Genomic DNA, 25,929 nt, shown 5'->3' with positions numbered 1-25,929 from the left:
GTGCGTAATCACAGCGGATATACCTTAAATGACCAATTGCGAGCTTTTCAACTGACAAATAGCTGGAAATATTAGAGAAAAAACCTTCAAATATTAGTCTCTTATCTGCAAATCACTAGAAAAAGATAAGAAAGAGAGTTCTTAAACTGACCTTACCAGCCACTTTCAGTTGTCGTGAGTGAGAATTCCTAAAAAAACCTTCAAATATTAGTCTCTCAGCTGCTTGAGAATTCCTGAAAATAGACGAAAAAAGGAGAATTAATAAGGAGGTGAAGGAGAACTAATAAGGAAGTGAGAATTCCTGAAAATAGACGAAAATTGACAATGCATGCCAAATAAATTTAAAGACTAAGAATCAAATATCATCAACATACCGAGCATGATTTTGCCACTGCTGCCTTCCAATTCGGCTGTGAGCTTTGCTGCTAGACTTGGGTACTTTTTGCAAACCACTTTCAATTTACTCCTACTAAGAACACGAGTGTTACATAAGTTGGGACTCATACATACATAAACCACTCACACATACCTTCCACAGTGTTACATAAGTTGTGACTCATAGAAGACATACATAAGCCCCACAAACGAAGAACATACATAAGTTGGAACTCATACATACATATAAGTCATAAACCACTCTCACATACCTTCACAGTGTTACATAAGCTGTGACTCATAGAAGATACATACATGCATATAAGCCCACACAAACATACATAAGTTGTGACTCAAAAGAACCTAGTGTGGTGCTTTAGGGGCCTCCATTCAAGCTTGTTCTATAACTTTTTCTCCATTGCCATAACTCTCACTGATCTAGAATTACCACAAAACAGGACCCCACCTAATAAGTAAAACTTTTATGGATGTCGGAAGATTTGATATACAATGAATTACTATATAACTCAGCCGCCCAACAAATCTTTGAGTCCATGTATTTGATTTACCTCAGATGCCCAACATAACTCTCACTGATCTTTGAGTCTCCTTGTAATTGATTTGCTCTCACCCCCATGTACCCGCACCTTTGTCTTTTAGTCCATGTATTTACGTCGATAGCCACACTCTCGCATGAAAACAATATCATTATCCAACAAATCTTCACTTATAGAACAATATAGTAGATAAAAAATAAAGATTACTTGCTGACACCATATAGTCGTGCCCAAAAATCTTTTCCAAAGGATGACCCTTTGATTTGTAGAGGCTTTTAAGTTGTATTTTTAAAAAAAAAAATTTGAGGTTTTTATTGTCATGTTTTAAAACTTTCTAAGTCATCTTTGTTACATTTAAATTTATCTATTGGATCATAAATTTAAAAGATTTTTGTGGAGGCTTTTTAAGTTGTATTTTTTTAATTTTTTTGAGGTTTTTATTGTCATTTTTTGAGCTTTCTAAGCCGTCTTTGTTACATTTAAATTTAACTAAGGGCTTGGATCATCAATTTAAAAAGATTTTTTCGCACTGCCTACGGACAAACAAATGTATCATATAAAATCGCCACTTATAAAATAATAGAAAAAAAATAAAGATTACTTGCATTCCCCGTTATCGATAGGTCATGTCCCAAAAATCTTCTCTTTAAGATGATTTTCCCTTTGATTTGTGGATATTTTTATGTTGTCATTTTTTTGGGTGGAGATTTTTATGTTGTTGTTATTTTGAACCTTTTAGGTCGTCTGTGTGACATGAAATTTGAGGGTTTGAATCATCACAGGGAGATGATTTTTGGGACACAACCTACCTATGGTGAGGAACAACAATTGAATGGCATTTTTTGTTGGGCATGTATTCATGTTGAGGTATACATTCCACATACCTCAGAGCTTGTGAGCTTTTAAGTGACAAATAACCGCAACTACCCTACACATCAGAGAAAAAACCTTCAGATATTAGTCTATCATCTGCAAAATCACTAAAAAAGATGAGCAATAAAGTTCGAGCTTGTGAGCTTTTAGTGACAAATAACCGCACTGCCCTACATATCAGAGAAAAAACCTTCAGATATTAGTCTATCATCTGCAAAATCACTAAAAAAGATGATCTAGTTCGTAAACTAACCTTAGTTTTTACTCTCAGCTGCTTTCAAGAAGTTGTGAGAGAGAATTCCTGAAGATAGATGAAAAAGGAGAATTAATAAGGAGGTAAAGGGGTACTTGACAATGCGCCAAATAAATTTCAAGACTAAGAATCAAATGTCCTCAACATGCCCAAGCATGATTTTGCCGCTGCTGCGACATTCCTTACAATTCGGCTGTGAGTTTTACGCCAAATAAATTTCAGTTCCCTCCCCCCCCCCCCCCCCCACTAAGAACAAGATGGTTTGACCTTATAAACTGTGTTACATAAGTTGTGCCTCATACATACAGAAACCACTCACACAGACCATCACACTGTTACATAAGTTGTGACTCATAGAACATGCATGCATTGATACATACACAGGCCCACACAAACATACATATGTTGTAACTCAAAAGAACCTACTGTAGTGCTTTAGGGGTTTCTCCATTCAAGCTTGTTCTTCAACTTTTTCTCTGCTGCAGAGTCTGTCAATGATATAGAATGAATTTGATATAAAATGAATAAAATTTCTCTCTGGGTGTCAGAAAATTTGATATAAAATGAATTACTATACGTTTACCTCAGCTGCCTTGTATTTGATTTGCTTCTCACCCACGTGTATTGGCCTTTGTCTGTAAGTCCATGTCACGTAGTTATGAATCCAGTTCGAATTCTGCATTAAGGATTTTTACATCATTTATCAATAGAGAGAGAGAGAGAGAGAGAGAGAGAGAGAGAGAGAGAGAGAGAGAATTTGCCTGCACTGCAAAATTCCAGTGTGAAAATTTGCCTGCAAACAAAGAAACAATGTGTACATTGTTTGGGTACACAATGTACACCCTTTCCTACAACTGATTTATGCACATTGGATGCCCAATACAAGAAGAAGATGGGCATATTAGTAGCATGATATTTTTGTTCCAAACCATAAACATCTGAAAATTGTAGTCCAGGATGTCTTAAAATTAAACTTCTTAGCCACAATTTTAGATAGGCATTTGCAAGTTAAGTGCAAAAATGTCTGAAAACATAACTCAGACTAAGAGAGTGAAAAGGGAGACTATGGACAAAAGGAACCGATATTATTCGGAAGCTGAATAAAAATTCAAGAAAGAAATTAGATGCAAAGAGAGGGAATGCATATATAAAATGGATTTCAATTTAGAGAGTTGAGAGCTAGGGTCTTCATCTCAGCTCTCATTTTATAATATCCTAGAATAAAAGGGTTTCTTGAAAGCTCCTAGAAGCTCTGGTCGAACACATACACATTCTAGAAGAAGAAAAAAAACTAAAAAGGGTTACAGAAAGAAAACCCATCAATAGAGAAAACCAAAGAGAATTCGAAGGGCTAGCAGGCTTAAAAGATTTCAGAAGAACCAGAGAAACATCATAAACTAAAGTGTTAATTGGGTTTAGAAACATGTAAAACAAAATGTTAGAACTTGTTGTCAAAATAAAGGAAATGTGAGAGAAAGTACCTCTTGTCCTTGACACCATGAAATCAAGGCTCAAGACCGATTTCAACTTCTTCCAGCCTTTTAAATTCAAAACAAGGAGAGGCCAACGGTCAATTTCCTTTGAATTTTGACCATCCGATATTTAGAAGCTAACGGCTAGAAAACACCTTTGGAAATTGTAGGGTATTTTGAATTTTTATGAATTTTTTCTTGAGCAAACGGTCAACTTTGTTTGAATTTGGATGGTTTAATTTTGAGATGATCTAACGGCTAGAAAGTTCTTTTTAGACTTGTAGCCGGTTGGGGTGATTTTGAATTAATTTCTTGAAAAGGTGAAGGCTACTGATGTTGGCACTACCATGTTTTGATAAATTAAACAGCTGTCAAAGGTTTTTACAGTTTCATAAAAACCTAAGCCAGTGTCAAAGGTTTTTACAGTTTCCTGGGCCACCCCCTTGTGGTGGAAATAGAGAGTAGTAACAACTAACACTAAAGGGGGGGTTGGCTCTAAATACACATCTAAAATATGGGGACCCCACAAATGAAATAACATCTAAATATATTTGAAACTTTCTAAGCCGTCTTTGTTACATTTAAATTTATCTAGGGGCTCCGTTATCGATAGGTCATGTCCCAAAAACCTTCTCTTTAAGATGATTTGTGGATGTTTTAATGTTGTCATTTTTTTTTAATTTTTGTACTTTTTATGTTGTTATTTTGAACTTTTTAAGTCGTCTATGTGACAATGAAATATATTCGAGGGTTTGAATCATCATATGGAGATGAAATTTTGGGACGAGGCCTACCAATGGTGAGGACACCCTCGGTATCGATAGGTCATGTCCCAAAAATCTTCTCTATAAGATGATTTGTGGAGGTTTTTATGTTGTTATTTTGAACATTTTAAGTTGTCTATATGACATGAAGTATATTTGAGGATTTGAATCATCATAATACGGAGATGGATTTTTGGGACCAGGCATATCCATGGTGAGGGACCAGACTTTACTTATCTTCTTTTATTATGCCACTCGATAGGGATCCCAAGAACCAATTATTGGACTCAAATTTACGTTTAATGTTGAGGCCATTAATTGGTTTTGGACTCACAATAATCTCAAATGAACAGATCACTCTGTAGGGCTTTGTGTACAATACGGGGATAAACCATGCTTGTATAGTTACCCAACCTAGGGCTAGTAGGGCCTAGCCGATCCTGCGGTTCACCACCAATGGTGGTTACACCCCACGCGGTACCAATGAAAATTGTGAGGTTCAACGCGAAACTAAAAGATCTAGGCCTAATATAGTAATATTATCTTGAATGTTTCCTTTCGATCCGTGGTTACCCTGCTTGTATGGGTTTCTAGGGATTGGCTAGGGAGTAGACATAGCGGCCTGGGACCCATTGAAAGTAACAAATAACATCAACTACCCTGATGGCCTTGTGAGCTTTCGAGTGTCAAATAACATCAACTACCCTGCACAAATAACAGCACCTTCAAATATTAGCTATCATCTACAAAGTCACTACAATAGATGAGAAAATAACTTGTGAGAGCCACTTTCAGTTGTAATCTAAACTTAAGAGCCACTTTCAGTTTTAATCTCAGCCGCTTGAACATACTTGTGAGAGAAAATTCCTGAAGATAGACCAAAAAAATGAGATTTAATAAGGAGGTAAAAAAGGGTACTTGACAATGTGCCAAAAAAAATTCGCCCCACTTTTAATTTTTGTTTTGTAGGGGTATATTAAAAACACATCCATATTATATAAACCACTTCTATGAGGCCCCACTTTTAATTTTCTTTTTCTTGTAGGGATATATTTATATTAAAATACACATCCATATAGGGATATATGAACCACTTATATGGGTAAAGTAGTAGATAAAAAATAAAGATTACTTGCATGCCCAAAAAGCTGTTCCACATGATTATTCTAACCCTTTGAGTTGTGGAGGCTTTTAAGTTGTAATTTTTTGGAGGTTTTTATTTTGTCACTGCTTTCATCTTTCTGAGTTGTCTATACTAATTTAAAGGGCTTGGATCATTAATTTAAAAAGATTTTCCATTTATGGTGGGACAAACAAATGAACCACATCTAAAAGTGAGGGCCCTACGCAGGTACGGCCTCAAGCCCGGGGCTAGTAGGGCCTAGCCAATCCAATGGAAAACACCATCAAAGGTGGGGTTACACCCCATGGAGATTGGCGGCCTTTCATTGGTTGATTAAATCCTAGGATTGGTTACTCTGGTTGTATAGTTTACCCCCCTACCTTTATATAGGATAGGTTACTCTGGTTGTATAGTTTACCCCCCTACCTTTATATAATTCCTTTCTTGGGTTAGGGCCAAGACATACTGCCCAGGCCCCTTGTGAGCTTTCAACTGACAAATATCCCAAACTAACCTTTACCTGCACATTAGAGAAAAAACCTTTAAATTTAGTATAAAGCCTGCAAATGAATAGAAAAAAGTTGAGGAAGAGAGTTCTTAAACTAACCTTACTCGCCACTTTTTCAGTTTTACTCTCAGCTGCTTGAACATATTCAAGAAGTTGTGAGCGAGAATTCCTGAAAATAAATGAAAAGAAGGAGAATTAATAAGGAGGTAAAAAAAGGGCACTTGACAATGAGCCAAATAAATTTCATGATTAAGAATCAAATGACCTCAACAGACCGAGCATCACCTCTCGTTGCTGCTGCGATTCCTTCCAATTCGGCTGTGAGCTTTGCTGCCGGAGAAAGCAATGGAAACCGTACAATAGTCTGGACTTTTTGCAAACCACTTTCAGTTTACTCTCAGTCGCAGAGGAGTGAAGAAATCTTCAGCTGGAACTTAGACCCCCACACCAAGAACAAGATGGTTTAAACCATTCTCACATAGACCTTACACAGTGTTACATAAGCTGTGACTCACATACAACATAAACCACTCACTCTAAGAAAAGAATGGTTTAGACTTTAGACACAGACCTTCACTTCGTAGTGCTACATAAGTTGTGACTCAGAGAACATACAGCCCCCAACAAACTCCATACATTAGCCCCACAAATAGGAACATACACACACAAACCCACAAAAACATACATCATAAGTTGGGACACAAAAGAACCTAGTGTGGGGTGCTTTTTCTCCATTCCCAAGTCTGTCACTAATTACCACAAATCTGGATGTCAGAAAATTTGATATAAAATGAATTACTGTACACTTTTACCTCAGCTGCCAAGTCCATGTATTTATGTCGAAGTATCATATTTTTGGGTATGCAAGCAATCTTTCTAAGTATTTTGATTTGCTTCACCCATGTATTTTGCTCTCAACGCATCATAGAATATCTTACACATCCAAGTATCATATAAAATCTTCACTTATTTATAGTAGATAGAAAATAAATATTACTTCAATAACATAGGTCGTGCCCGAAAATCTTTTCCAAAGGAATCTAAACCCTTTGATTTGTGGAAGCTTTTAAGTTGTATTTTTTTAATTTTTTTTGAGGTTTTTATTGTCATTTTTTTAACTTTCTAAGCCGTATTTAAATTTATCAAGGGCTTGGATCATCAATTTAAAAAGATTTTTGGGCACTGCCTACCTACGGTGGGGACAAAACAAATGAGTCACATCTAATATGACCACTGTATCATACAAAATCGCCACTTATACAATAGAATAATAGACAGAAAATAAAGATTACTTGCATTCCCCCATATCGATAGGTCATGTCCCAAAAATCTTCTCTCTAAGATGATGTGAGGATGATTTTATGTTGCCATTTTTTGTGTGGATGTTATGCTGTCGTTATTTTGAACATTTTAAGTTGTCTATGTGACATGATTTATATTTGAGGGTTTGAATCATCATACGGAGATGGATTTTTGGGACCAGGCCTACCCATGGTGAGGGACCATACCTTACTTCTTTTCTTTTATGCCACTCGATAGGGAGCCCAAGAACCAGTTTTGGACTCAAATTTACGTTAATTTTCCAATAATTGGTTTTGGACTCACAATATGTTCACATAATCTCAAATGAACAGATCTCTGTGGGGCTTGTCTACACATTCATTAAACCATGCATGGCTAGGGCGTCAAACCTAGGGCTAGTAGGGCCTAGCCGATCCTGTGGAGAACACCAACAATGGTGGTTACAACTTACACCCGACGTGTTTCCAATGAAAATTGTGAGGTTCAACACGAAAAAAAGATCTAGGCTTATTAGGGGTGCAACTTGGGTCGGTTTTTTGGAATTCGACCCGACCTTTAAATTGGGTCGGGTTTGGGTTGATTCCAATTCATTTTTCAATCGACCCAAGTTGCACCCCTACTAATATTATCTTGAATAAACCCTTAGGATCCGTGGTTTCCATGCTTGTATGAGGGAATATGGCTAGGCCCCGGGCCTCTAGGGACAATAAAACTATACTGGGGATATACCTCAGATGGCCTTGTGAGCTTTCGAGTGACAAATAACAGCAACTACCCTGCACAAACAGCACCTTCAAATATTAGTCTATATCTACAAAATCACTAGAATAGATGAGAAAGAGAGTTATACAAAATCGCCACTTTCAGTTTTACTATCTATTCAAGAACTTGTGAGCGAAAATTCCTGAGGATAGACAAAAAATAAAGAGAAATAAGGGAGGTAAAAAGGGTACTTGACAATGTGCCAAATAAATTTCGAGACTAAGAATCAAATGTCCTCTACACGCCGAGCATGATCTAGCCGCTGCTGCGACTCCTTCCAATTCGGCTTTGAGCTTTGCTACCAGAGGAAGCTTAATCGAAACCGTACAACAGTCTGGACTTGAGAATTGTTACAAACCACTAAGAACAAGATGGTTTAAAACCCTCACACACAGAGACCTCACACCAAGAACAAGATGGTTTAGACCACTCACACAGACCCTTTACATTGTTACATAAGTTGTGACTCTCATAGAACATACATACACAAGCTTAAGTTCTCCAAAAGGGTCTTCATTCAGGCTTGTTCTAACACTTTTTCTCAATTGCCAAGACCTGATCTAGAGTTACCACAAATCGGATCCCACCTAATAAGTAAAACTTCTCAGCTGCCAAAGTCTCCATATATTTTGATTTGCTCTCACCCACCTTGTCTATGAGACTGCATGTATTTTCATCCAAATACACACTCATGTATCATATAATATCATCACGTTAATGTTTTATATATAAAAAATAAAAAATAAAAATTACTTGCATACTCTTGTTGTAGATAGGTGGTGCCCCTAAAATTTTCACCATAGGATGATTTAAGCCCTTTATTTGTTAAGGGTTTTACGTGGAGGATTTTAATGTTGTCATTTTCTTTTTAACTTTCTAGGTCGTCAATGTTACACTGAATTTGTTAAGTGTTTGAGGGTTTGTATCAACTTTTGGAGAATATTTTTGGGGCACGTCCAACCACCAATGCTGGGGACCAACAAATGAATGACATCTAAATATGAGGACCCCACTTTTAATTTTCTTTTTCTTGTAGGGATATATTTATATTAATACACATCCATTTATTTATATTAAAAAATAAAGATTACTTTGCATACCCTAATCAGGTTGTGCCCAAAAATCTCTAACCCTTTGATTTGTGGAGGCTTTTATAAGTAGTAATTTTTATTTTTATTTTTTGGAGGTGTTTATCTTTCCAAGTTGTCTATATTACATTCAAATATATCTAAGGGCTTGGATCAGCAATTTAAAAAGATTTTTGGGCACTGCCTACTTATTATGGTGAGACAAACAAATGAATCACATCTAAAAGTGAGGTAGGGGCGCTCAAGCCCGGGGCTAGTAGAGCGTAGCCAATCCAGTGGAAAACACCATCAATGGTGGTTACACCCACCCCCATGGGTTGAATAAACCCTACTTACTCTGCATGTATGGTTACCCCCCACCTTATATGGTGCCAAGACATACTACTACCCAGGGCCCCGGACCCATTGCACGTAATCACAGCGGATAGATGACCAATTGTGAGCTTTCAACTGACAAATAACTGCAACTACCCGTACATTAGAGAAAAAACCTTCAAATATTAGTCTCTTATCTGCAAATCACTAGAAAAAGATAAGAGAGTTCTTAAACTGACCTTACCAGCCCCCACTTTCAGTTGTCGTGAGTGAGAGAATTCCTGAAAATAGACAAACAATGAAACAATTTTAGCCATAAACATCTGAAAATTGTAGTCTTAAAATTAATCTTCTTAGCCACAACAATTTTAGATAGGCATTTGCAAGTTAAGTGCAAAAGTATCTGAAAACAGAACGCAGATGAAGAGATTGAAAAGGGAGATTATGGACAAAAGGAACTGATACTATTTGATAGATGAATAAAATTCAAGACAGAAATTAGATGCAAAGAGAGGAATGCATATATAAAATGGATTTCAATTTAGAGAGTTGAGAGCTAGGGTTTTCACAGAGCCTTAATAATCTCAGCTCTCATTTTATAATATCCTAGAATAAAAGGGTTTCTTGAAAGCCCACAAGCTCTGGTGAAGTGGGTTTTGGTAGAAACTAAACTGTTAATGGGTTTAGAAACATTTAAAACGAACTTGTTGTCAAAACAGAGGAAATGTGAGAGAAAGTACCTCTTGTCCTTGACGCCATGAAATCAAGGCTCAAGACCGCTCTCTCTCTCTCTCTCTCTCTCTCTCTCTCTCTCTCTCTCTCTTTTCAACTTTCTTTCCTCTTCTTCCAGCCTTTCAAATTCAAAACAAGGAGAGGCCAAACGGTACCATCTGATATTTAGAATCTAACGGCTAGAAATCAACATCAGTAGCCCATCCCTTTTCAATAAATGGCTTGCCATTTATTTTTCTAAGGTTTGTCATCTCCTCTACTTCAATATGGATGCTCGAAACGCAAGTAAAATTTTCTAAAATTTTCATATGAATCTCTCTACATTGATTTTTTTGAAGGGTGCTTCATCCCTCGACATTGGAAGGTTTTCTATGGGCAAAAAACAAATTTTACGCTCATTTTTCAACTAAAAAATGGGTGTAAATTTTGTTTAATGTAAAAATGAGCTAAAATTGGCACTAACTGGTAATTTCTAACAAATGAATCGCATCTAAATATGAGGGCCCCACTTTACTTTTGTAAGTATACTGATGTATCATATAAAATCTCCACTTATCAAATAATAGACAAAAAAAAAAAAGATCACTTGCATTCCCCGTTATCGATAGGTCATGTCCCAAAAATCTTCTCTTTAAGATGATTTGTGGATTTTTTATATTGTCACGTTTTTATTTTTGTAGATTTTTATGTTGTTATTTTGAACTTTTTAAGTCGTCTATGTGACATGAAATATATTTGAGGGTTTGAATCATCATATGGAGATGGATTTTTGGGACCAGGCCTACCCATGGCGAGGGACCAGACTTTACTTCTTTTCTTTTACTATGCCACTCGAGAGCCCTTATTGGACTCAAATTTACGTTTAATTTTGAGTCCAATAATTGGTTTTGGAATCACAATATGTTCACATAATCCGGCTAGGCCCCCCACCAACCATGCTTGTATAACCCTGCATGGCTAGGGCGTCAAACCAAGGGCGAGTAGGGCCTAGCCGATCCTGTGGAGAACACCACCATTGGTTTACACCCCATGCGGTACCCAATGAAAATTGTGAGGTTCAACATCAAACTAAAAGATCTAGGCCTAATATTTGGTGCAACTTGGGTCAATTTTTTGGAATTCGGGATTACTTTTAAATCGGGTCAGGGTCGGATTGATTCCAATTCATTTTTCAGCAAAAGCTCAACTCAAGCCAACCCAAGCTGCACCCCTACTAACCCCTTAGGATCCGTGGTTAGTACCTTGCTTGTATGGGTTACTAGGGATTGGCTAGGCCCCGGGCCTCTAGGGTCGATGAACCTATATGGTTTGACCGTGGGCTCGGGCCTAGACATAGCAGCCCGGGACCCATTGAAAGGAATTCCAGGACCCCATTGAAAGTAATAACAGGGGGGGATATATACCTCAGATGGCCTTGTGAGCTATCGCGTGACAAATAACAGCAACTACCCTGCACAAAATCAGCACCTTCAAATATTAGTCTATCATCTAAAAAGTTACTGCAGTAGATGCGAAAGAGAGTTTTAAAACTAACCTTAAATAGCCACTTTCAGTTTCTCTCAGCCACTTGAACATATATTCAAGAACTTGTGAGCGAAAATTCCTGAAGATAGACAAAAAAAAGAGAAGAGAATTAATGAGGCAAAAAGGGTACTTAACAATGTGCCAAATAAATTTCGAGACTCAGAATCAAATGTCCTCTACACACCCAGCATGATCTAACCGCTGCTGCGACTCCTTCCAATTCGGCTTTGAGCTTTGCTACCAGAGGAAGTAATCGAAACCGTACAACGGTCTGGACTTGAGAATTTTTACAAACCACTAAGAACAAGATGGTTTAAAATCCTCACAGACCTCACACCAAGAACAAGATGGTTAGACATCTCTCACATTGTTACATAAGTTGTGACAAATAGAACATACATACATGATCCCACAAACAAGAACATACACATAAGCCCCAGAAATAGCTACATACTACATACATACACAAGCCTACACAATCATAAGTTCTCTCCAAAAGGGTCTTCATTCAGGCTTGTTCTAACACTTTTTCTCCATTGCCAAGACCTGATCTAGAGCTACCACAAATCAGGATCTCACCTAGATGTCAGAAAATTTGAAATAAAATGAATTACTAATATGTTTACCTCACCCACCTTGTCTGTGAGGCTCCATGTATTTTCATAGAAATACAAACTCACTTATAAAACGTTAATGTTTTATATAAAAAATAAAAATTACTTGCATTGATGTAGATAGGTCGTGCCCCTAAAATTTTCACCATAGGATGATTTAAACCCTTTATTCGTTAAGGGTTTTTATGTGGAGGATTTTAACGCTGTCATTTTTTTTCTTACTTTCTAAGTCGTCAATGTTACACTGAATTTTATTATGTGTTTGGGGGTTTGTATCAATTTTTGGAGAATATTTTTGGGGCGCGGCCAACCTATGGTGATGACCAACAAATGAATGACATCTAAATATGGGGACCCCACACTTTTAATTTTTATTTTTGGGGCGCGGCTAAATATTAAAATACACATCCATATTATATAAACCACTTATAAAACAATAAAGTAGTAGATAAAAAATAAAGGTTACTTACATACCGTCCTATAGATAGTTTGTGCCCAAAAATCTATTCCATATGATGATTCTAACCCTTTGATTTGTGGAGGCTTTTAAGTTGTAATTTTGTTTTTTAATTTTTTGGAGGTTTTTATTTTGTCATTGTTTTCATCTTTCCAAGTTGTTTATATTAAATTGTAATATATCAAAGGGCTGATCATCAATTTAAAAAGATTTTTGGGCACTGCCACTTATGGTGGGACAAACAAATGAATCGCATCTAACCCTACGCAGGTACGGCCTCAAGCCTGGAGCTAGTAAAACCTGAAGCTAGTAGGGCCTAGCCAATCCAATGGAAAACACCATCAATGGTGGTTACACCCCATGGAGATTGGCTGCCTTTCATGGGTTACATTCCTAGGATTGGTTACTCTGCTTGTATAGTGCCTTTCTTGGGTTAGGGTCTGGACCCATTGTACCTGCCTTTCTTGGGTTAGGGTCCGGTCCCTACCTTATATAGTGCCTTTCTTGGGTTAGGGTCCGGACCCATTGTACATATATACCTTAGAGATAAAACCTTCAAATATTAGTCTCTTTGCCTGAAAATCAATAGAAAAAAGATGAGAAAGTGAGTTCTTAAACTGACCTTAATAGCCACTTTTTCAGTTTTACTCTATTCAAGAAGTTGTGAGCGAGAATTCCTGAAAATAAATGACAAAAAGGAGAATTAATAAGGAGGTAAAAAGGGTACATGAAAATGAGCCAAATAAATTTAAAGATTAAGAATCAAATGACCTCAACAGACCGATCATTATCTTTTGTTGCTGCTGTGACTCCTTCCAATTCAGCTGTGAGCTTTGCTGCAGCAGAAAGCAATGGAAACCGTACACAATAGTCTGGACTTTTTGCAAACCACTTTCAGTCGCAGAGAAGTGAAGAAATCTTCAGCTGGAACTACTGTGTTACATAAGCTGATGGTTTAAAACATTCACATAGACCTTATTACACAGTGTTACATAAGCTGAAACTCATACATCATTTATATACATAAACCACTCACACTAAGAAAAAAATGGTTTAGACTTTAGACCACTCACACAGACCTTTGCTACATAAGTTGTGACTCATAGAACATACAACCCCCCACAAATACACAAACCCACAAACACATACATAAGTTGGGTCTCAAAAGAACCTAGTGTGGGGTGCTTTTTAAGGTCTCCATTCAAGCTTGTTCTACAATTTTTCTCCATTGCCAAGTCTGTCACTAATTGCCACAAATCTGGATCCCATCTGATAAGTAAAACTTTTCTGGATGTCAGAAATTTTGAAATAAAATGAATTACTGTACATTACCTCAGCTGCCCAAGTCTCCTTGTAATTGATTTGCTCTCACCCATCTACCGACCTTTGTTTTTGAGTCCATGTATTTATGTCGAAATACACACTCACGCATCATAAAATATCATTACACATCCAAGTATCATATAAAATCATCACTTATAGAACCATATAGTAGATAAAAAATAAATATTTCTCGTGTCCAAAAATCTTTTCCAAAGGAAGATTCTAACCCTTTGCTTTGTGGAGGCTTTTAAGTTGTATTTTCTTAATTTTTTGAGGTTTTCATTGTCATTTTTTAAAACTTTCTAAGCCATCTTTGTTACATTTAAATTTATCTAAGGGTTTAGATCAATTTAAAAAGATTTTTGGGCATTGCCTACGTAGGGTGGGGACAAACAAATGAATCGCATCTAAATATGAGGCGCCACTTTACTTTTGTAAGTATACTGATGTATCATATAAAATTGCCACTTATCAAACAATAGAATAATAGACAAAAAATAAAAGATTACGCATTCCCCCGTTATCGATAGGTCATATCCCAAAAATCTTCTCTTTAAGATGATTTGTGAATGTTTTTATGTTGTCATTTTTTTATTTTTGTAGACTTTTATGTTGTTATTTTGAACTTTTTGAGTCGTCTATGTGACATGAAATATATTTTTAGGGTTTGAATCATCATATGGAGATGGAATTTTGGGACCAGGCCTACAATGGTGAGGGACCAGAGTTTACATGCCACTAGATAGGGAGCCCAAGAACCAAATTATTGGACTCAAATTTACGTTTAATTTTGAGTCCAATAATTGGTTTTGGACTCACAACATGTTCACACAATCTCAAATGAACAGATCTCTCAGTGGGGCTTGCCTACAATACATGGATAAACCATGCTTGTATACCCTGCCATGGCCTCAAACCTAGGGCTATTAGGGCCTAGCCGATCCCTGTGGAGAACACCCCCAATGGTGGTTACACCCCATGCAGTACCAATGAAAATTGTGAGGTTCAACGCAAAACGAAAAGAACTAGGCCTAATATGGTAATATTATCTTGAATAAACCCTTAGGATCCTTGGTTACCCTGCTTGTATGGGTTACTAGGGATTGGCTAGGGTCAATAAACCTATATTTGACCATGAGCTCGGGCCTAGGGCGTAGACATAGCAGCCCGGGACCACCCATTGAAAGTAGAAGTAAGGGGGGATATACCTCAGATGGCCTTGTGAGCTTTCGAGTGACAAATAACATCAACTACCCTGCACAAAATAACAGCACCTTCAAATATTAATTAGTCTATCGTCTACAAAATCTCTACAAAATCTCATAGAACATACATGCATGAGCCCCACAAACAAGAACATACATAAGCCCCAGAAATAGGTACATACTACATACATACAAAAGGCTCTTCATTCAGGCTTGTTCTAACACTTTTTCTCCATTGCCAAGAACTGGTCTAGTTACCACAAATCAGGATCCCACCTAATAAGTAAAACCTCTCTGGATGTCAGAAAATTTGATATAAAATGAATTACTTACCTCACCCACCTTGTTTGTGAGACTCCATGTATTTTCATCGAAATACGCACTCATGTATCATACACACTTATGTATCATATAATATCATCACTTTATAAAACATTAATGTTTTATATAAAAAATAAAAATTACTTGCATACTCTTGTTGTAGATAAGGTCGTGCCCCGAAAATTTTCACCATAGGATGATTTAAGCCCTTTATTTGTTAAGGGTTTATGTGGCAACTTTCTAGGTCGTCAATGTTACACTGAATTTATTATGTGTTTGAGGGTTTGTATCAACTTTGGGAGAATATTTTTGGGGCACGGCCAACCTATAATGGGGACCAACAAATGAATGGCATCTAAATATGAGGCCCCACTTTTAATTTTCTTTTTCTTGTAGGGGATATATTTATATTACAATACACATCCATATTATATAAACCACTTATAGAACAATATGAGGCCCCACTTTTAATTTTCTTTTTCTTGTAGGGATATTTATATTAAAATACACATCCATATTATATAAACCACTTATAGAACAATAAAGTAGTAGATAAAAAATAAAGATTACTTGCATACCCTCCTATAGATAGGTTGTTCCCAAAAATCTATTTCATATGATGATTCTAACCCTTTGATGTGGAGGCTTTTAAGTTGTAAATTTTTTTTAAATTTTTTTGGAGGTTTTTATTTTTGTCATTGTTTTCATCTTTCCAAGTTGTCTATATCTAAGGGCTTGGATCATCAATTTAAAAAAATTTAAAAAGATTTTTGGGCACTGCCACTTATGGTGGGACAAACAAATGAATCATTTCTAAAAGTGAGGACCCTAAGCAGGTACGACCTCAAGCCTGGGCTAGTAGGGCCTAGGCAATCCAATGGAAAAGACCAACAATGGTGGTTACACCGCATGGAGATTGGCGGCCTTTCATGGGTTGAATGAACCCTAGGATTGGTTACTCTGGTTGTACAGTTTACCCCCCCCCCCCCCCCCCCGCCTTTCTTGGGTTAGGGCCAAGACAGATACTGCCCAGGCCCCAGACCCTTTGTACATGACTACCCTGTACATTAGAGAAAAAACCTTCAAATATTAGTATCTTTACCTGGTGCAAATCAATAGAAAAAAATGAGATAGAGAGTTCTTAAACCCACCTTAATAGCCACTTTTTCAGTTTTACTCTCGACTGTTTGAACAATATTCAAGAAGTTGTGTGCGGGAATTCCTGAAAATAAATGAAAAAAAGGAGAATTAATATGGAGGTAAAAAGGGTACTTGACAATGAGCCAAATAAATTTCAAGATTAAGAATCAAATGACCTCAACAGACCGAGCATTATCTCTCGTTGCTGCTGCGACTACTTCCAATTCCGCTGTGAGCTTTGCAAACCACTTTCAGTTTACTCTCAATCGCAGAAATCTTCAGCTGGAACTTAGACCCCCACAACATGAACAAGATGGTTTAAACCATTCACATAGACCTTACATAGTGTTACATAAGTTGTGATTCATACAACATTTATTATATACATAAACCACTGAAACTAAGAAAAAAATAGTTTAGACTTTAGACCACTCACACAGACCTTCATTTCATAGTACTACATAAGTTGCGACTCATAGAACATACAGCCCCCCACAAACAAGAACATTAGGCCCACAAATAGAAACATACATACACAAACCCACAAAAACCTGTGTGGGGTGCTTTAGGGTCTCCATTCAAGCTTGTTCAACAATTTTTTCTCCATTGCCACTAAATACCACAAATCTGGATCCCATCTAATAAGTAAAACTTTTCTGGATGTCAGAAAATTTGATATAAAATGAATTACTGTATATTTTTACCTCCGCAGCCAAGTCTCCTTGCAATTGATTTGCTCTCACCCATGACCTTTGTTTTTGAGTCCATGTATTTATGTCGAAATATACACTCACACATCATAAATATCATTATGCATCATAATATATCATACCACATCCAAGGAATATATCATTACACCTCACGCATCATAAAATATAAAATCTTCACTTATAGAACAAAATAATAGATAAAAAATAAATATTACTTGAATTCCCTCCTTATACCATAGATCATGCCGAAAAATCTTTTCCAAAGGAAGATTCTAACCCTTTGATTTGTGGAAGCTTTTAAGCTGTATTTTTTTTAATTTTTTTGAGGTTTTTATTGCCATTTTTATTTAACTTTCTAAGCTGTCTTTGTTACATTTAAATTTATCTAAGGGCTTGGATCATCAATTTAAAAAGATTTTTGGGCACTGCCTACCTACGGTGGGGAGAAACAAATGAATCACATCTAAATATGAGGCCCCCCCTTTACTTTTTTAAGTATATTGATTATTGACGTATTATATTTGCCACTTATCAAACAATAGAATAATAGACAAAAAATAAAGATAAGTGCATTCCCCGTTATCGATAGGTCATGTCCCAAAAATCTACTCTTTAAGATGATTTGTGGTTGTTTTTATGTTGCCATTTTTTTAATTTTTTGTAGACTTATTATGTTGTTATTTTAAACTTTTGGACATGAAATATATTTTGAGGGTTTGAATCATCATATGGAGATGGAATTTTGGGACGAGGCCTATCGGTGAGGACCACACTTTACATGTTTTTTGTTGGGCATGTATTTATGTTGGAAGTATAACATGTGTGCCTATTCACGTCGAGAAGAGTAAGGACATGTTTGTTCAACCGATTAGGATCCCAAGAACCAATTATTGGACTTAAATTTACGTTTACTTTTGAGTCCAATATTTGGTTTTGGACTCACAATATGTTCACATAATATGAAATGAACAGATCTCTCTGTGGGGCTTGTCTACAATACATGGATAAACCATGCTTGTACCAATGGTGGTTACACCGCACGCGGTGCCAATGAAAATTGTGAGGTTCAACACGAAACTAAAAGATCTAGGCCTAATATAGTAATATTATATTGAATAAACCCTTAGGATCCATGGTTACCTTGCTTGTATGGGTTACTAGGGGGCTAGGCCCCGGGCCTCTAGGGTCAATGAACCTATATGGTTTGACTGACCGTGGGCTCGGGCCTAGGGCCTAGACATAGCGGCCTGGGACCCATTGAAAGTAATAGTATGGAGGATATACCTCAGATGGCCTTGTGAGCCCTGCACAAATAATAGCACCTTCAGATATTAGTCCATCATCTACAAAATGACTAGAATAGATGAGAGAGAGTTCTAAAACTAACCTGAAGATAGACAAAAAAAAATGAGAATTAATAAGGAGGTAAAAAAAGGGTACTTGACAACGTGCCAAAAAATTTCGAGACTAGAACGATCTAGCCGCTGCTGCGACTCCTTCCAATTTGACTTTGAGCTTTGCTACCAGATGAAGTAGACGGTCTGGACTTGAGATTTTTTACAAACCACTAAGAACAAGATGGTTTAAAACCCTCACACACAGAGACCTCACACCAAGAACAAGATGATGGCTTAGACCACTCACACAGACCCTTTACATTGTTACATTGTTACATACATACATGAGCCCCACAAACAAGAACATACATACAAACAAGAACAAGATAGACCCCAGAAATAGGTACAGACTACATACATACACAAGCCTACACAATCATGCATAAGTTCTCCAAAAGGGTCTTCATTCAGGCTTGTTGTAACACTTTTTCTCCATATATTTGAGTTGCTCTCACCCACGTTGTCTGTGAGACTCCATGTATTTTCATCGAAAGACACACTCACGTATCATATAATATCATCACGTTAATGTTTTATATAAAAAATAAAAATTACTAGCATACTCTTGTTGTAGAGGTTCGTGCCCCTAAAATGGTGGTGTACCCTATGGAGATTGGCTGCCTTTCATGGGTTGAATAAACCCTAGGATTGGTTACTCTGCTTGTATAGCTACCCCCTACCTTAAATGGTGCCTTTCATGGGTTAGGGCCAAGACATACTACCCAGGCCCCCGGACCCATTGTACGTAATCACAACGGATATACCTTAGATGACCAATTGCGAGCTTTTCAACTGACAAATAGCTGCAAATATTAGAGAAAAAACCTTCAAATATTAGTCTCTTATCTGCAAATCACTAGAAAAAGATAAGAAAGAGAGTTCTTAAACTGACCTTACTAGCCACTTTCAGTTGTCGTGAGTGAGAATTCCTGAAAAAACCTTCAAATATTAGTCTCTCAGCTGCTTGAGAATTCCTGAAGAGTCCCAATTACTCACAGTTGTATCATATAAAACCGCCATTTATAAAGATTACTTGTAGTTAAAAAAATAAAAATAAAGATTACTTGCATACCCTCAGTATGGATCAATAGGACATGTCCCAAAAATCTTCTCTATAAGATGATTTTTGGATTTTTTTTATTGTGCCATTTTTTTGTAGATTTTTATGTTGTTCTTTTGAACATTTTAAGTTGTCTATGTGACATGATTTTATTTGAGGGTTTGAATCATCATAGGAGATGGATTTTTGGGACCAGGCCACTCGATAGGGAGCCCAAGAACCAGTTATTGGACTCAAATTTACGTTCACATAATCTCAAACGAACAGATCGCTGTGGGGCTTGTCTACAATACATGGATAAATTCTACATTGAATGAACCATGCATGATTATTGGCTAGGGCGTCAAACCTAGCTGATCCTGTGGAGAACACCTACAATAGCAACTTCAAATTACCCTGCACAACAGCACCTTCAAATTAGTCTATCATCTACAAAATCACTACAATAGATGAGAAAGAGTTCTACAAAATCGCCACTTTCAGTTTTACTCTCTATTCAAGAACTTGTGAGTGAAAATTCCTGAAAATAGACCAAAAAAAATGAGAATTAATAAGGAGGTAAAAAGGATACTTGACAATGTGCCAAATAAAATTTCGAGACTAAGAATCAAATGTCCTCTACACACCGAGCATGATCTAGCCACTGCTGCGACTCCTTTCCAATTCGTCTTTGAGCTTTTCTACCAGAGGAAGATCGAAACCGTACAACGGTCTAGACTTGAGAATTTTTACAAACCACTAAGAACAAGATGGTTTAAAACGCTCACACAGAGACCTCACACCAAGAACAAGATGGTTTAGTCCACTCACACAGACCCTTTACATTGTTACATAAGTTGTGACTCTCATAGAACTACATGAGCCCCACAAACAAGAAACATACATACATACACAAATACGCAAGAACATATGTACAAACAAGAACAAGAAGGTTTAGACCCCAGAAGGTACATACTACATACAAACACAAGCCTACACAATCATGCATAAGTTCTCCAAAATCATTCATGCTTGTTCTAACACTTTTTCTCCATTGCCAAGACCCACTCTAATAAGTAAAACTTCTCTGGATGTTAGAAAATTTGATATAAAATGAATTACTAATATGCTTACCTCAGCTGCCAAAAAGTCTGCTTATAATTTGATTTGCTCGCACCCACCTTGTCTGTGAGACTCCATGTATTTTCATCGGAATACACACACTCATGTGTATCATATAAAATTTTGGAGAATATTTTTGGGGCACGGCCAACCCACCTATGGTGGGGGGACCAACAAATGAATGACATCTAAATATGAGGACCCCACTTTTAATTTTCTTTTTCTTGTAAGGATATTTATTTATATTAAAATACATATCCATCTAAATATAAACCACTTGTAGAACAATAAAGAGATAAAAAATAAAGATTACTTGCATTACCCCTATAGGTTGTGCCCAAAAATCTATTCCATACGCTTTTAAGTTGTAATTTTTATTTTTATTTTTTGGAGGTGTTTATTTTGTCATTGTTTCCGTCTTTCCAAGTTGTCTATATTTACATTTAAATATATCGAAGGGCTTGGATCATCAATTTAAAATGATGTTTGGGCACTGCCTACTTATTTATGATGGGACAAACAAATGAATCACATCTAAAAGTGAGGGACCTATGCAGGTACGGCCTCAAGCCCGGGGCTAGTAGGGCCTAGCAAATCCAGTGGAAAACACCATCAATGGTGAGATTGGCTGCCTTTCATGGGTTGAATAAACTCTGTTACTCTGCTTGTACAGTTACCCCCGGGGGGGCGGGGGGGGGGGGGGGGGGGGTTTGTGATTAGGGCCAAGATACATAGGTCCATTGTCTGTAATCACAGCGGATATACCTCAGATGACCAGAGCTTTAAACTGACAAATAAGTGCAACTACCCTGCACATTAGAGAAAAAACCTTCAAATATCTCTTTATCTACCAATCAGTAGAAAAAGATAAGAAAGAGAGTTCTTAAACTGACCTTACTAGCCACTTCCAGTTGTCCTGAGTGAGAATTCCTGAAAAAACCTTCAAATATTAGTCTCTCAGCTGCTTGAATATTCGAGTTGTCGTGAGTGAGATTTCCTGAAAATAGACGAAAAAAGGAGAATTAATAAGGAAGTGAGAATTCCTGAAAATAGAAGAAAATTGACAATGCACGCCAAATAAATTTCAAGACTAAGAATCAAATATCGTCAACATACCGAGCATGATTTTGCCACTGCAACTCCTTCCAATTCGGCTGTGAGCTTTGCTGCTAGACTTGGGTACTTTTTTGCAAACCACTTTCAGTTTATTCCATCTTTCAGTTGGGACTCATACATACATACATTAACTCACACACATACCTTCCACAGTGTTACATAAGTTGTGACTCATAGAAGACATACACAAGCCCCACAAACAAGAACATACATAAGTTGGGACTCATACATACATACATAAACCACTCTCACATACCTTCACAGTGTTACATAAGCTGTGACTCATAGAAGATCATGCATAAGCCACACAAACATACATAAGTTGTGACTCATAAGAACCTAGTGTGGTGCTTTAGGGGTCTCTCCATTCAAGCTTGTTCTACAACTTTTTCTCCATTGCCGTAACTCTCACTGATCTAGAAATCTCACAAAACAGGACCCCCCACCTAATAAGTAAAACTTTACCTCAGCTGCCCAAACATAACTCTCACTGATCTTTGAGTCTCCTAGTATGACATACATAAGCCCCACAAACAAGAACATACATAAGTTGGGACTCATACAAACATAAACCACTCTCACAAACCTTCACAGTTACATAAGCTGTGACTCATATAGAAGATACACACATGCATAAGCCACACAAACAAACATAAGTTGTGGCTCAAAAGAACCTAGTGTGATGTTAGGGGTCTCTCCATTCAAGCTTGTTCTACAACTTTTTCTCCATTGCCACTGATCTAGAATTACCACAAAACAGGACCCCACCTAATAAGTAAAACTTTTCTGGATGTCGGAAGATTTACCTCAGCTGCCCAAACATAACCCTCACTGATCTTTGAGTCTCCTTGTAATTGATTTGCTCTCACCCCGATGTACCGCACCTTTGTCTTTGGGTCCATGTATTTATGTCGATATACAAACTCTCGCATAAAAAAAATATCATTATCCAACAAATCTTCACTAATAGAACAATATAGTAGATAAAAAATAAAGATTACTTGCCTTACACCATAGGTCGTGCTAAAAAACCAAAGGATCATTATCCAACAAATCTTCACTAATAGAACAATAGAGTAGATAAAAAATAAAGATTACTTGCCTTACACCATAGTTCGTGCCCAAAAATCTTTTCCAAAGGATGACCCCGATTTGTGTAATTTGTATTTTTTTTTGAGGTTTTTATTCTCATTTTTTAAACACTTTCTAAGCCCGTCTTTGTTACATTTAAATTTATCTAAGGGCTTGGGTCGTCAGTTTAAAAGATTTTTGTGGAGGCTTTTAAGTTGTATTTTTTAAATTTTTTTGACGTTTTTATTGTCATTTTTTCAAACTTTCCAAGCCGTCTTTGTTACATTTAAATTTATCTAAGGGCCTGGATCATCAATTTAAAAAGATTTTTGGGCACTGCCTACCTAGGCGCCACTTATAAAATAATAGACAACAAATAAAGATTACTTCCATTCCCCATGATCGATATAGGTCATGTCCCAAAAATCTTCTCTTTCAGATGATTTTAACCCTCCTTCGATTTGTGGGTATTTTTTTAATGTTATCATTTTTTTTTTGTGTGTGCAGATTTTTATGTTGTTGTTATTTTGAACCTTTAAGAGTGACATGAAATTTGAGGGTTTGAATCATCACAGGTAGATGATTTTTGGGACACAACCTACCTATGGTGAGGAACAAAAATGCATGGCATTTTAATGTGAGGGCACACTTCCTTTTTTGTTGGGCATGTATTCATATTGAGGTATACATTCCACATACCTCACAGCTTGTGAGCTTTTAAGTGACAAATAACCGCAACTACCCTACACATCAGAGAAAAAACCTTCAGATTTTAGTCTATCATCTGCAAAATCACTAAAAAAGATGAGCAATAATAAAGTTCGAGCTTGTGAGCTTTTAGTGACAAATAACCGCACTACCCTACATATCAGAGAAAAAACCTTCAGATATTAGTCTATGATCTGCAAAATCACTAAAAAAGATGATCTAGTTCGTAAACTAACCTTAGTTTTTACTCTCAGCTGCTTTCAAGAAGTCGTGAGAGAGAATTCCTGAAGATAGATGAAAAAGGAGAATTAATAAGGAGGAAAAGGGTACTTGAAATTGCGCCAAATAAATTTCAAGACTAAGAATCAAATGTCCTCAACATACCGAGGCATGATTTTGCCGCTGCTGCGACTCCTTACAATTCAGCTGTGAGCTTTACACCAAATAAATTTCAGTTTACTCCAGTTGTGACTCATACATACATAAACCACTCACACAGACCATCACACTGTTACATGAGTTGTGACTCACAGAACATACATACACTACTCACACAGGCCCACACAAACATACATAAGTTGTAACTCAAAAGAACCTACTGTGGTGCTTTAGGGGTCTCCATTCAAGCTTGTTCTTCAACTTTTTCTCTGCTGCAGAGTCTGTCAATGATCTACAATTACCACAAATAATCCCACCTAATAAATAAAATTTCTCTGGGTGTCAGAAAATTTGATATAAAATGAATTACTATACGTTTACCTTAGCTGCCCAAATATCTCCCTGTATTTGATTTGCTTCTCACCCACATATTGGCCTTTGTCTGTGAGTCCATGTCACGTAGTTATCAAGAGAGAGAGAGAGAGAGAGAGAGAATTTGCCTGCACTGCAAAATTCCAGTATGAAAATTTGCCTGCAAACAAAGAAACAATGTGTACATTGTTTGGGTACACAATGTATCTTTCCTACAACTGATTTATGCACATTGGATGCCCAATTAAAAGAAGAAGATGGGCATATTAGTAGCATGATATTTTTGTTCCAAACCATAAACATCTGAAAATTGTAGTCCAGGATGTCTTAAAATTAAACTTCTTAGCCACAACAATTTTAGATAGGAATTTGCAAGTTAAGTGCAAAAATGTCTGAAAACGTAACTCAGACTGAGACTATGGACAAAAGGAACCGATATTATTTGTAAGCTGAATAAAAATTCAAGAAAGAAATTAGATGCAAAGAGAGGGAATGCATATATAAAATGGATTTCAATTTAGAGAGTTGAGAGCTAGGGTCTTCATCTCAGCTCTCTTTTTATAATATCCTAGAATAAAAGGGTTTCTTGAAAGCCCCCAGAAGCTCTGGTAAAACACATACACATTCTAGAAGAAGAAAAAAACTAAAAAAGGTTACAGAAAGAAAACCCATCAACAGAGAAAACCAATGAGAATTCGAAGGGCTAGCAGGCTTAAAAGATTTCAGAAGAACCAGAGAAACATCATAAACTAAAGTGTTAATTGGGTTTAGAAACATGTAAAACAAAATGTTAGAACTTGTTGTCAAAATAAAGGAAATGTGAGAGAAAGTACCTCTTGTCCTTGACATCATGAAATCAAGGCTCAAGACCGATTTCAACTTCTTCCAGCATTTTAAATTCAAAACAAGGAGAGGCCAACGGCCAATTTCTTTTGAATTTTGACCATCCGATATTTAGAAGCTAACGGCTAGAAAACACCTTTGGAAATTGTAGGGTATTTTGAATTTTTATGACTTTTTTCTTGAGCAAACGGTCAACTTTGTTTGAATTTGGATGGTTTAATTTTGAGATGATCTAACGGCTAGAAAGTTCTTTTTAGACTTGGAGCCCGTTTGGGTGATTTTGAATTAATTTCTTGAAAAGATTAAGGCTACTGATGTTGGCACTACCATGTTTTGATAAATTAAACAGCTCAAAGGTTTTTACAGTTTCATAAAAAGCTAAGCCAATTAAAAACGCAAAGACATTTGAAGTGCAAATATCAGGAGCAATATATATTAGTCCCTATTTTCTTCCCTGGGCCGCCC

At 36.7% G+C, this 25,929-nt stretch overlaps 4 long non-coding RNA genes across 6 annotated transcripts in view; all 4 read right to left on the bottom strand.

Annotated features, from left to right (window-relative positions):
- On the bottom strand, window positions 1-1,946 carry LOC143887568 (uncharacterized). Of its 2 annotated transcripts, none has more exons than XR_013254274.1 (4): window positions 945-1,946; window positions 375-469; window positions 152-233; window positions 1-62 (listed from the first exon to the last, which is right to left on the bottom strand). It is a non-coding gene; the product is annotated as an uncharacterized LOC143887568 (long non-coding RNA). The 2 variants fall into 2 exon arrangements; XR_013254275.1 differs by having other exon boundaries at window positions 157-233.
- The window catches only part of LOC143887558 (uncharacterized), a 115,677-nt gene that overhangs the window by 75,307 nt on the left and 14,441 nt on the right, over window positions 1-25,929 (bottom strand). The window lies entirely within an intron of this gene.
- Window positions 2,484-7,728, bottom strand: LOC143887557 (uncharacterized). 2 transcript variants are annotated; one of them, XR_013254243.1, is made up of 5 exons: window positions 6,201-7,728; window positions 6,025-6,094; window positions 5,844-5,937; window positions 2,642-5,161; window positions 2,484-2,546 (listed from the first exon to the last, which is right to left on the bottom strand). It is a non-coding gene; the product is annotated as an uncharacterized LOC143887557 (long non-coding RNA). The 2 variants fall into 2 exon arrangements; XR_013254242.1 differs by lacking the exon at window positions 2,484-2,546 and having other exon boundaries at window positions 4,941-5,161; window positions 6,191-7,728.
- Window positions 8,828-10,203, bottom strand: LOC143887570 (uncharacterized). Its single transcript, XR_013254277.1, has 2 exons — window positions 10,133-10,203; window positions 8,828-9,673 (listed from the first exon to the last, which is right to left on the bottom strand). It is a non-coding gene; the product is annotated as an uncharacterized LOC143887570 (long non-coding RNA).

This window comes from Tasmannia lanceolata, unplaced genomic scaffold (genome assembly GCF_043159265.1).
Source record: "Tasmannia lanceolata isolate RefF3 unplaced genomic scaffold, GAP_Taslan_0.1 ptg000012l, whole genome shotgun sequence".
In the NCBI taxonomy this organism is placed as follows: domain Eukaryota; kingdom Viridiplantae; phylum Streptophyta; class Magnoliopsida; order Canellales; family Winteraceae; genus Tasmannia; species Tasmannia lanceolata.
This window is presented reverse-complemented; position numbering and strand designations above follow the sequence as displayed.